Source organism: Zootoca vivipara, chromosome 9 (genome assembly GCF_963506605.1).
Source record: "Zootoca vivipara chromosome 9, rZooViv1.1, whole genome shotgun sequence".
NCBI lineage: Eukaryota > Metazoa > Chordata > Lepidosauria > Squamata > Lacertidae > Zootoca > Zootoca vivipara.
The window spans coordinates 45,773,598-45,786,444 of record NC_083284.1 but is presented as its reverse complement, the minus strand read 5'-3'; positions in this window follow the sequence as shown (position 1 = coordinate 45,786,444).

Here is a 12,847-nt window from a genome sequence, read left to right as displayed (position 1 = left end):
CCCAGCCAGGGTGGCACAGTGGTTAGAGTGTTGGACTAGGAGCTTGGAGACCAGAGTTCTAATGCCTGCTCAGACATGAAGTTCCCTGGGTAACCTTGAGCCAGTCACTCTTTCTCAGCCTAGCCATCTCATAGGAAAGAGAAGAGGATGTACACTACCTTGAGCTCCTTGGAGGAAAGGTGGGATAAAAATGTAAAAAAAACCCTACATAAAGAATAAATAAATGAACCTCAAAGCCCAGAAAATGTCATTTGAGTTCTGGAAGCAGCTCCCTTCTGGAGATAGGAGGCTGGGGTAAGGCAAGTGGGTATAGCTCAGTGAGGAAGGTGGCATATAAATAAATTAGCACATAAATCTTCCCTTTTGTACCACATATCTAGGCACAGATCTCTGGGAAAACCCACATTTTGCTGCTGAATCAGAGCAAACTGCAAACGGCTTTTCTACAGATTCCCATTTGCTCTGATTCAGCAGTAAAAGGCAGGCTTTCTCAGGAAAAGCAGCAGAGAAAGGGGGGGGGGACTTTTTGGACTTGGAAATTGTGTACCTATGCCTAGAATGTGTGGCACAAATGAAGAGTGGATGAGCCTTAAGTCAATCAATCACTTTACAAATAGTTGCAAGACATCAGAGGGTGGTCCTCTACACTTCTTCCTCATAGGTCTATTTCTGAAGGCCAAAACTCAGCTTAACAGATGTCAAAAATAGTAAAATATGATTTGGCTGTCATTGCCAGTTCTCGTCAACCCCAGCATTGGCTTGAATGATTTTCCTATTCTCTATCTATGTGAGTCCATAATCTCTTATTTGATTAACAACTACTTTTTTTATCATAAATTTCATTTCGGGCTGGTGAGGCAAAGTAGATAAGTATTCATTACTGAATGTCCTTTGAAGTTCTAATTAAATTAAACAGCTTGCAATGGAGTCATTTGCCAAATACCACGGAAGTGAAGCACCATACCAGAGGATTCTCACTGTGACCATTTGAATATGTGTTTGGGGTTTTTCAGTGTTGAGTACAACCAGACTTTCACCAAAGCTAATCAGAATTTTGCCAGTAAATTTAAATGGCAAATACTACTTCCACCACATTTGGTCTGGGATTTCATCAATCAAGTCAGCCTTCCAGAACCTGCTACTCTTCAGATATCTGGGACTGCAGCTCCTATAACAGGCACCCCCAAACTTCGGCCCTCCAGATGTTTGGGACTACAATTCCCATCTTCCCCGACCACTGGTCCTGTTAGCTAGGGATCATGGGAGTTGTAGGCCAAAACATCTGGAGGGCTGCTGTTTGGGGATGCCTGTCCTATAATCTCCAGCCAGTATGACTAATGGTCAGAGATGATGGGAGTTGTAGTCCAACAACATCTGAAGGGCACCAGGTTGGGAAAATCTGATGTAAGGTGTGGTTTAAAAAAAAGGTAAATGACCTCTGACATTTCAGTCCTGTCACGAACGACTCTGGGGTTGCGGTGCTCATCTCGCTTTACTGGCCGAGGGAGCTGGCATTTGTCCACAGTTTTTCCGGGTCACATAGCTGCCAAGTACCCCGTATCTTCCGGGAAACCCTCGTTTTTTCGTACCGTTTCCCGGCAGCCCCCCGTATCGGTTCCTCTCCTGTTATTCTCCCTTATTCCGCTCCTGCCGGCGGCCTTTTTTTTGTTGTTGTTGCTTTGCCCATCTATGGGTACCAAAATGGCCGGCGCCAGCAACGGAAGTCGCATCTACGCATGTCTGGAAGTGCATAGACGCGACTTCCGGAGCCGGAGCAGGCCATTTTCGGTGCCCAAAGATGGGCAAAGCGACACCGTAAATTGCGTCTACGCACTTCCGGACATGCGTAGACACGACTTCCGTTGCCAGCGCCGACCATTTTTGGTGCCCATGGATGGGCAAAGTGACACCAGAAGTTGCGTCTACACAACGTCCGGTGTCACACGGCTGCCGATCCCGGATTTTGCAGTCCAGGACTTGGCAGGTATGCCGGGTCATGTGGCCAGCATGACTAAGCCGCTTCTGGCAAAACCATAGCAGCGCACAAAAACGCCGTTTACCTTCCCGCTGGAGTGGTACCTATTTATCTACTTGCACTGACGTGCTTTCGAATTGCTAGGTGGGCAGGAGCTGGGACTGAACAACGGGAGCTCACCCCATCATGGGGATTTGAACTGCCGACCTTCCGATCGGCAAGCCCTAGGCTCAGTGGTTTAGACCACAGCGCCCCCCTCGTCCCTTAAGGTGTGGTTAGTTCAATATAATTAAAAAGTTTCAAGCCTCTAGAACTCTCCTGTTATCTATTACGTGGTGTCACTTGTTAATCAAAAGAACAGATAATAATGTCAACTTGCGGGAAGCAGCCCACCCCTAATCACAAATCGTCTAAGTGCTGCAAAGCAAGTTGTTCTTGGGCAGAACCTTTGGCATGGATATTATTTCCAGACCTTTTTTCTTCTTCTCTCTTCTGCCTAGACATAGGGCTTTGTTATAGGGTTATTTGTAGGACAGAAGAGGTGAGGAAGAAATACAAACAAAAGAATAGGCATGAAGGTAAAGTTTTGCCATTTTTGATCTACCGAGTAAGTCAGATTGCTCAAGAATCAGTGGCTACTCTTTAAAGCACGATGTAGTTGTGTTTTTTGCTGCTGTCATGCTTTCAAAAAAATTTTTTTTTAATTGTGCTTCTGTAAATTGCCTTGGGTTAGTATTGAAGGAGTGCATTTAAAAAAATGAGGATGTACTTATTAATGATTAACCATCTGTAGGTCTGTTTTTAAAGTAATGTTATTTTTGGGCATTTTCCGAGGGAAATATGCATATATTAATTTAACACATTTACAGTAGGCAAATTGCTTTTATATTCTGACCTGAGCACCCTGAGGGATGTTGTTACACTGATATATAATTTGGTCTTTGCCAGCTCTTTCACCTCGTCGTTTAACCAACAAGAACTATAACAGGGAACGCCATGCTCAGAATGTCTTGGTTTATCTTAGGAAATAATCTGAGTTCTTTCTCTTGGACTGTTATAGCAACAATCATCTGTGCCAAACTAAGGCTGTACTCCTAAGCATGCTTACTGCGAAGTAAACTCCATAGAGCTCCATGGGCCTGACTTCTGAGTAGGCATGCTTAGCATTGAGCCATAGTTGAAGGAGACAGTAAAATGCTACAGCTTAGATGTACAGCACATCAGACATCGTATTTCATATTCACAAACGCCATCAAGGATGCAAGATCATGTACCTGTGATTGATAATAAGCAAGATTTTAACAAGCAGGTGGCATGAATAATTCATTCTTGCAATGTTCTTTGAATTGGAATTCCCCTGGTTTTTCTCAAATCCCATGCTTTAGAAGCACGACTCTGAAGAGATTTCACATGACACAACTTTTCCTTTGTACTTGTCAAGGAGCCACGGCGGCCTCTAATCAACAATATGGCTTCAGGTTGATTTCTGTCCCCCTTTTCAAAGTCCACATCTCTCTACTGAATACTGATCAGTAACAATACCAACTTTGCTCCTCTCTGTGGTTTTCAGTTCTCTAGTTTATTTTATTTTTAATAGAAAAAAATCCCACATTCTAGAGAAATAAATGGCAGTGAGCTGTGCATGATGGAGAATAAGTGGGGAAGGGGTCCAGAGGATTTGTTTACCACATGCGTTTTTCCTAGAAATGCCCATGAAAACTCAGGTCCAGAAATGAATTTTGAAGCCTTGAAAATACTGTGTTTGTTGCTCTTCCACCTATTGAACATTGATTGTATGGGACCAGGAAAGTTGAATGGAAGAGAGTGTTGCTTTTGTAATCAGAATTTGTTTTAATAGAGAATGTAATGCGCATTTCTTCCATTCTGTGCAAAGTAGGAACAGGGCATCATGCCTGGTGATCGTCTTCCAAAGCAACTACTCTATTCCGACCTTAAAAATGGAAAGCGTAATGCTGGTGGTCAACAAAAGAGGTTTAAAGACTGTCTCAAGGCAAATCTTTAAAAATGTAGTATAAACACTGACAACTGGGAAACACTGGCCTGCGAGCGCTCCAGTTGGAGAACAGCCTTTACCAAAGGTGTCATGGGCTTTGAAGAAACTCGGTCTCAGGACGCAAGGGAGAAACGTGCTAAGAGGAAGGCACGCTTGGTAAATCCACACCATGATCAACCTGGAAACCAATGTCCCCACTGTGGAAGGACGTATGAATCCAGAATTGACCTCCACAGTCACTTACGGACCCATTGTTAAAACCGTGTTTATGGAAGACAATCTTACTCGGCTACGAGTGATCGCCAAAGAAGAAGAAGATGTATCAATCAGGTATTGCCACACTCGTTTAGTGGTTTCCACTAAAGGTTTAATGATGCTAAGGTATTAGGCTTATTTGTCACCTGATTCACAAGTCTGGAACACTGATACCATTGGATACCACCAACCATTGTATCCTCTAGGAATGGCTGTCCGAACTGGAAGTGGGTGGCATTTCCCTGCAGCGGTTCCAGTCCTATTTGGATGGCTGCCTTCAGAAAAATGTGCTTGGGAGATGCTGCTCAGACCCATGGAGCCTTCAATGTGGGGTTCCACAGGAGTCAATCTCATGCTATCATCTAGATGAAGCTTGTCATCCAGAGATTTGAGCTGCATTGTCATCAATATGCTGATAGAAGTAGCTCAAATTCTCCTTTAAGTCTGCCGATGTTTCAATGGGTTGCAGAAACTGGATGTGGCACCTGCCCCCAGCCATTCCCCATGAGTCCCATAACCTAGCCTGTTTTGGTTGCAGGTAGGTAGCCGTGTTGGTCTGGATCGAAGTAAAATAAAAAAAAATTCCTTCAGTAGCACCTTAAAGACCAACTAAGTTTTTATTTTGGTATGAGCTTTCGTGTGCATGCACACTTCTTCAGATACAGTGAAATGGAAGTTTCCAGGCACTTATGTAGAGAAGGGGTGGGGAGGGGTGGGGATGGGGAGGGGGGATCACTCAGAAGGGTGGTGGAAATGGGTGATTGACTGACTGATAGCTGTTGATGACCGCAAACGACTGCAAATGGTTTTGCATGAAAAAGCAAGGGTTGAGATGGCTGAAGATCGCTTATCATGTATAATGAGATAAGAATCCGATATCTCTGTTCAAACCAGGTCCCTCCATGGTTTTGAGCTTGGTGATAAGTTGCAATTCAGCAACTTCTCTTTCCAGTCTATTTCTGAAATTCTTTTGTAGTAAGACAGCTACTTTGAGATCTTGTATAGAATGTCCTGGGAGATTGAAGTGTTCTCCTACTGGTTTTTCTGTCTTCTGGTTCCTGATGTCAGATTTATGTCTATTTATCCTTTGGCGTAGGGTTTGGCCTGTTTGTCCAATATAGAGAGCTGAAGGGCACTGTTGGCATTTGATGGCATACACAATGTTAGAGGATGAGCAATTAAATAGTCCTGAGATGGTATGTTGGATGTTGTTGGGGCCAGTAATGGTGTTGTCTGGGTGTATGTGGCAGCAAAGTTGGCATCTGGGTTTATTGCAGGCTCTGGTACCAGTGTCCATGTTAAGTCTGGTGGTTGTATTATTGTGGGTGAGGAGTTGTTTAAGATTGGGTGGCTGTCTGTAGGCAATGAAAGGTCTTCCTCCCAGAGCTTGAGAAAGGGAGCTGTCATTGTCCAGGAGAGGCTGTAGATCTCTGATGATGCGTTGTACTGTTTTAGCTTGGGAGCTGTATGTGATGACTAGTGGTGTTCTGTTATTTTCTTTTTTGGGTCTGTCTTGCAGCAGGTTCTCTCTAGGTATCTGTCTGGCTCTGTTGATCTGTTGTTTAACTTCATCAGGTGGATATTTTAGTTCTAAAAAGGTTTGCTGTAGATCTCTTAGGTGAGATTCTCTGTCTGTAGAGTTGGAACAGATGCGGTTGTAACGTAAGGCCTGGCTGTATACGATGGATTGTTTGGTATGTTTGGGATGGTAGCTAGAAGCATGTAGATATGTTTGTCGGTCAGTTGGTTTTCTGTATAAGGTGGTGTCTATATGTCCATCCTGTATTTTTATAGTAGTGTCCAAAAAATGTATTTCTTGCATAGATTGGTTCATTGTTAGGTTGATGGTGGGGTGAAAGTCATTGAATGTCTGGTGGAAGGTTTCCAGGGTCTGTTGTCCATGTGTCCAGATAATAAAAATATCGTCAATGTATCGCAGGTACAGGAGAGGTTTGAGTGGGTAGGAGTTAAGGAAACGTTGTTCTAAATCTGCCATAAAGATGTTGGCATACTGTGGGGCCATGCGGGTGCCCATGGCTGTGCCGCTGATCTGGAGGAACAGGTCATCACCAAATTTGAAGTGGTTGTGGGTAAGGACAAAGTGGCAGAGTTTGGTAGCAAAGTCCGCTATGGTTTTATCTGAAATGGTGTTCCTTATGGCTTGTAAACCATCATTGTGTGGGATGTTGGTATATAGAGATTCCACATCCATAGTGGCTAGTATAGTATTGTTAGGAAGATTGTTCAAATATTGTATTTTCCTCAGAAAATCTGTGGTGTCACGTACGTAGCTGGGAGCACTGATAGCATATGGTTTCAGAACAGAGTCCATATAGCCGGAAACACCCACTGTAATGGTGCCAATACCTGAGATGATGGGGCGTCCTGGGTTTCCTGGTTTGTGTATTTTGGGTAGAAGATAGAAAGTTCCTGGCCGAGGTTCCGCTGGTGTGTTTGTGAGGATCTGTTCTTGGATGTGTAGGGGTAGCTCCTTAATAATCTTGTTCAGTTCTTTTTTGTATGCTTGTGTGGGGTCTGAGTCCAATTTCATGTAAAAGGCAGTATTGGAAAGTTGTCTGTGGGCCTCCTGGATGTAATCAGTTTTGTTCATGATGACGACAGCTCCACCCTTGTCTGCCTCTTTAATTATAATGTCTGGGTTGTTCCTGAGATTTTCTATGGCTCTCCTTTCAGCATGGTTTAGATTTTGTAGTAAGCGATGGTGTTTTCTGGTCACATCCGTTTGGATTCTGTGGCAGAAGCATTCGATGTACAGATCTAGTGTGGTATTGCGTCCATCAGGAGGGGTCCATGTGGAGTCCCTTTTTGTGTAACTTCTTTTCGGTGGTAGTTGGTGGTCAATGTTCTGTTCATTGATGCGTTTGGAGGGTGATGGTTGTTCCCCAGTAAGTTGAGAGGTGTTGTGTTGTGGGGATGTATTTTGTTCTACTTTGTCTTGTTCTTGTGTGTGATGAAAATACTCCTTCAGGCGTAAACGGCGGAAAAATGCTTCCAGGTCCCCGCAGAACTGAATCATGTGTTGGGATTTGGCAGGGCAGAATGATAGTCCCCGTGAAAGGACGGATTCCTCAGCTGGGCTGAGTGTTTGCTGTGAAAGATTGACAATGTTGTTGATCTTGTTTTGATTGGTGGCCTGTAGGTTGGAAAGGTTGCAGAGTTTTTTATTTTTCTGGTTTGGGTTTTTTATTTTTATTTTATTTTATTTTTATTTTATTTTTATTTTATTTTTTTATTTTTCTGGTTTTTTATTTTTCTGGCATAGCCTGTTTTGTACCTGCTATGCCATCCTGTTGTCCTTGGGCATGGTGGAGGATGTTGTTTCATGCCCAGTGCTGACGTGAGAGTCAAGTGCCAGATTCTGTACACGGAATGCTAGACAGAGGCATCTAGTCCTTTGCATTAGGCAGCAAAATTAGGGGTCCTGCGTTTGGAGGCACAAAAAGTTGGAAACCAGAAACCACCTTTGGACTACAGGAAATGCCTTCTGCTTGCACAAGAAGCCCTTTGACAGGAAGTCATGCAACAGGTAAGCTCATTTCAATTTAATGATGCCGTGATGGAAAAACCTGTACCTGTTCAATTTCTGACTGCCCTTTAGGTGTTAATTGCAAAGAAGACTATCAAGAAAATGAAGGCAGCAGCTCTACACTACTTTTCCAATAAGGCTTTATTGAATTAACTTGATTTTCATTTGCAGAGGTCGGTTTTTCCTCCCCCATTTAAACAAGTAAGATCTTATTAATAGTTCCATTTCATATAATATTCCAATGATGTGTACTTACCAGTAGGATCTTAATTAGATTTTAACATTAATTTCAAATTTAAAAGCCTATGAGAGATCTAGTAAGTTTCTTTTAATGTTATGGGTATTTAAATGGAATTTTACAAGTGACTGGTGCAAAGACTTGTGAGAGAATAAGGAGCTGCAACCCCAGCTTCAAAATATGAATCAACAACATCCCCTTGTGCCACTAGGACACAAACATCATTAATAAGCTAGTGCTGTGGTGTGTTTCCAAGAAGTTTAATTTTCAATGTGAAAATTGCCCTTTTGAGAGCTGGCAAAAGTGTTGAGAACTCTCCTCGCCCGCATAGACACCTTCCATTCATTTTTCACACCATTGTCCCTCATGTGCGGCTGGTTTCATTGTTTGTTTGTTTTGAAGCCTCTCTATTTCCTCGGTTGGTCAGGGAGTAGATAGTAAGATATTATGACTTGACAGTGCCATATAGCCAATGATTGGAAATGACTTGGTTCCCCCACCCTTCAACTTCATCGAAATATGGGGAAAGAGAGAATGCATTCTCATTGCCCAAGTAATTGAAGCAACTCCTCTCCCTCTGTTTTCCTTTGTTGTGCTGCTCTGGCTGTTTCATTGCCCATCGCTCCTCCATGGCAAAACTATTGGAAGGTTGGCGGTTCAAATCCCCATGACGGGATGAGCTCCCATTGCTGTGTCCCAGCTCCTGCCAACCGAGCAGTTCGAAAGCATACCAGATAAATAGGTACCGCTGCGGTGGGAAGGTAAACAGCATTTCCATGTGCTCTGGCACACATCACAGGGTCCCATTGCACCAGAAGTGGTTTAGTCATGCTGGCAACATGGCCCAGAAAGCTGTCTGCGGACAAACGCTGGCTCCCACAGCCTGAAGCGCATCCCAGAGTCAAGTATGACTGGACTTAACAGTCCAGGGGTTCTTAACCTTTGACCTTTACTACTTGTGAATCTGGATGTGTGTCCCATTGAAAGCAATGCAGTGTGGGTGAACAATATCCACATTCAAAATGTGTATCCAGAGGAGCATTCATATTCAGATGTCATCTATTTACATTGCATTATTGTCAATGGGATGTGCATGCAGGTGCAAATCGGAATAGGCATTCACTGTCTGCTCACACAAATCACTTACACGGCAGAATAGAGGAAAGGAAACACTAGCCCAGTTGCCTTGAGACTTTGTCCTCCTGACACCTGCTCCCTGGTGAACCGTTTTGCACCTTCTTACCAAGGGATGCACAAATGCAGCTCCATATGCAGGAGTATTTAATTATGGATATGAGTAGAGGAGGGAAATTCAATCTCAGCTTACTGCTAGTAAGAGTTTATCCACGGCATCTGATTAGTGAATATATTCTAACATGTGTCCAAAATCTTCAAGCCGATCGAATCTGCCTTCTGCTTGTAACAATGGTTGTGTGCAGGAGCCTACAAAAAAAATAAGACATCCCTTGAAAATAAGCCATAGTGTGTTTTTTGAGGAAAAAATAAATATAAGACGTGTCTTATAATATGAGAAACACGGTATATACCTGTAGGAGCTGGAGGCCTTGCCTCTTCCTGGCTTTCAGGCAGGTCCTGAGTTGGGCAGGGGCTTCCGTGTGCTTCTTCCTCCTCCTTCTCCCAAGTAGCCTCTCATGCAGCTGGCTAGGCACCTTATTGGCAGGCTTGAAAATCCAAATTGCCTCATTTCCTGTGGATGATAGAGGTCTGAGAGCCACCAGGCAGCTCTTTGGTTGCACTTTCTGGATCCAAAGGCTCTCCAGGGACTCTGGCAATATTGAGAAGTCCTACTCCCTCTTCTCTTCCTCTGAGGAGTCTGGGCATAGAAAATTGTACAGAGGAGAAGGGAAGGGAAGGGTAGGTCATAGGACCAAATTATCGCCTAATGATTTTATTTAAATCATTTTTATGGGTCTTTTTTAAAAAAAAAATCTACTTTTTCATTTGCTTTATAACAAATAATCAGCAATAATAAAATATAACAACCAACAAATGAAATACACACAACACTTTGTTATTAAATAAATAAATAAATAAAATGAGCGTTGTTCTACAAATTCCTGTGGTCTCAGGTCATTCTAGAACTATGATTGTGACCTCAGGGTTCCCAAACCAGTGTAATCTTTATTAATGTTATGAATGGAAGCCAAGTAGCTATAAAGGGATAAATGACTCATCAACCCTCTTAATAGCCTGTGGTGTTGGGTCAGCATTTGCAGCAGAGTTAGTTGCTATGTTCTGAACTATAAAGCCAGGATGGGAGTCTAGATAACTTTCCGCTCCTTTTGCATTGAACTGTATCTTCCACTCTTGTAAGTTCAACTTTATATTCACCATCCAATAATCAAATTTGATGGGTGATTTTTTTAAAAAAAATTGTTTGAAGTCACTAATCCAAGTAAGAAAAAGGATGTCTGGAGCTCGTTATTCTCTTATTGTTTCTCAAGGTCAGTCAGGCTTTACTGTCGATGTTTGTTGCTTTACTTGGGGGACGTGTGTGGGTTATTGATAGGTCAGTGTTAAACACACGGTGCACACCTCACTTTGAGCTGAGTTCACAAGGGGCTGTCCCAAACTCAAAATGGTTTTCAAGTGGCAGTAGGAGTAGAAACAGGGGACGTTTGCATGTTGAGCTTGATGCCTGACAACTCTCACATCATCCCTAGGTTGCCCATAAAACTCAAACTAAAAAATCATCTCAAAGAAGGGAAGACTTTAAAAACAAGCAACTATGCAAATGTTCCAGGAGGAGTGAGGGCAGAGATGCAGATGACTTTATTTACAGAGTCATTATTGCATTCTCATGATACTTAGTTTGACTCTTGCTTGCTCGTTTGTTTAAATTCTCTCATAATTCCCAATAAATCACTCCTCACTGGAACTGCCGCCCACCCTGGGAATAATTATATCTCCGCCCTGGTAACAAATAAGAGCTCATTCACATGGCCCGAGATGAGTGATCAATAATATTTTTCTAACTAAATTTGCCTGATGCAATCTATTCTCACCTTTAAAACTAATCGACAGCTAGAGCAGCTGCCTCGTAAAGCTGCCAAAATGCCACGTCCCGATTGTCCCCTCTTTTCATTTCCTTCAATGTATTGAGGAGCTCCAAAAAGAAACTGTGATCAAGTCTCCTGAATGGCAGAGAAGTTTTAATAAAGTGTGATATTTTGCCCTCTGAAAATGTGCTGTAAATAACTAGCAGTGTTGCCGTAACAGCAGAAAGAAGAATTGGATATGCATTATTTATACTGTCTGGAGTAGTTTTAGGCTCTTTCAGACATTCTGTGAGTCTTGCAGTCAGGATGCAATCTTTCAATAATTCAGATGTCATCATGCAGGAAGGTGAAGCCTTGTTGGGAAAATAGCAAGGAGACCCATTTTTAAAATTGGAAATATAGGATACATGGACAAAGGCAAGTCACTGTTTCGTGTACATTTGCATTAGAAGTTTAAAACTCCTAAGTTGGCTGCGATTTGAAGCCACATTCTGACTAGAATGCTGAACTTCAGAAGTCTTTCCCATCATGCTAGCCTTGTCAACAATATATACCAACATTGGGATGGTTCTCTGCAGCCTGCGTGGAACAGATTGCTTCCATCCTGCTGTCTTAACATGATTTCTCAGGGGAAATAGGAGTGACCTGACTGGCATAAAGCAAGGCCTGGTCTGAAGTGGGCACCAGTTCTTAGAGGTAATAATGGACCTGTCAGAACAGCGTGGCACCATGGCACCCTGAGTAGAATTCTGTCATTCAGTCATCTCTCGGTGACAGAGAACATTCTGTATGGATGGATCTGGAACATTTGTCTAGACTTCATCTGCAAGCCTGCAGGTGCAGCTGAGTTTAATTGGCCAATATGGGGTGCCAGATTGCCAGATGGGTTTTACGTGATCATTTGAGCCATAGCAGAAAAGGGAAAAGTCAGCTCAGGGAGTGAGAAAAAAACTACCGTCACCGTTGATCAAAATGACTGGTTTACTGTTGGTATCCTGAAAAACCAACTCTGCCTCTGTCAGTGCAAGGAACCCAGCTGAGGTAATTGGAATGCAGAATTGTAAGATGAGGAGGAGGAGGAGACGAAAATTGTCACTACAAAATCAGCATTACATTTCTAATAAGTACAGTTGATAGATTCCTCCTCCTATTAAAGTCCACAAGTAGGAACACAATTTCTCCAGGAAATCATTATACCTTTCTTTGTCTTGTTGCACGTGCTTTGATTGTGTCAGGCTGTGAAGTGGTTTACGAATTTGCAAACAAACAAACAAACAAACGAATGAATAAAATCTGGCAAGCGATAGGTGAAAACCACAAATAAATAAACAATGACTATACATAAATAAATAAATAAATAATATACAAAATCCACCAATCAGGGTTGCTGTAACAATGAGTTTTCTGCACCTATGGAGGGGTTTGGACTAGATGACGTATGAGGTACCTTCCAACTCACATTATTCTACATCAATACCATTAATTGGGTACAAACTACATGTCTGGAACAGGTATGTGTCAAGTTGAAGCTCTTCTTACCAGTCAAAGCTCTAAGAAGAATTTGTGTGGGATCAGCATGGCATCAATGTTTTTTTGTGGTCTAAGGTGAAACCATTTTTTTAAAAAAACGTTTATTTATTTATTATTAACTATTTGAATGTTCCCCATTAACATTTGTCATAAAAATACCTGTTGGTTTGAAGCCTCATAGTGCTGTCAATTCACAAAGCAATAGAGAGTTGTCCTTCCAGACTTTATTTTTTCTGAATCTCTGGTGTGAAGAAAACAAGAAGAGTGA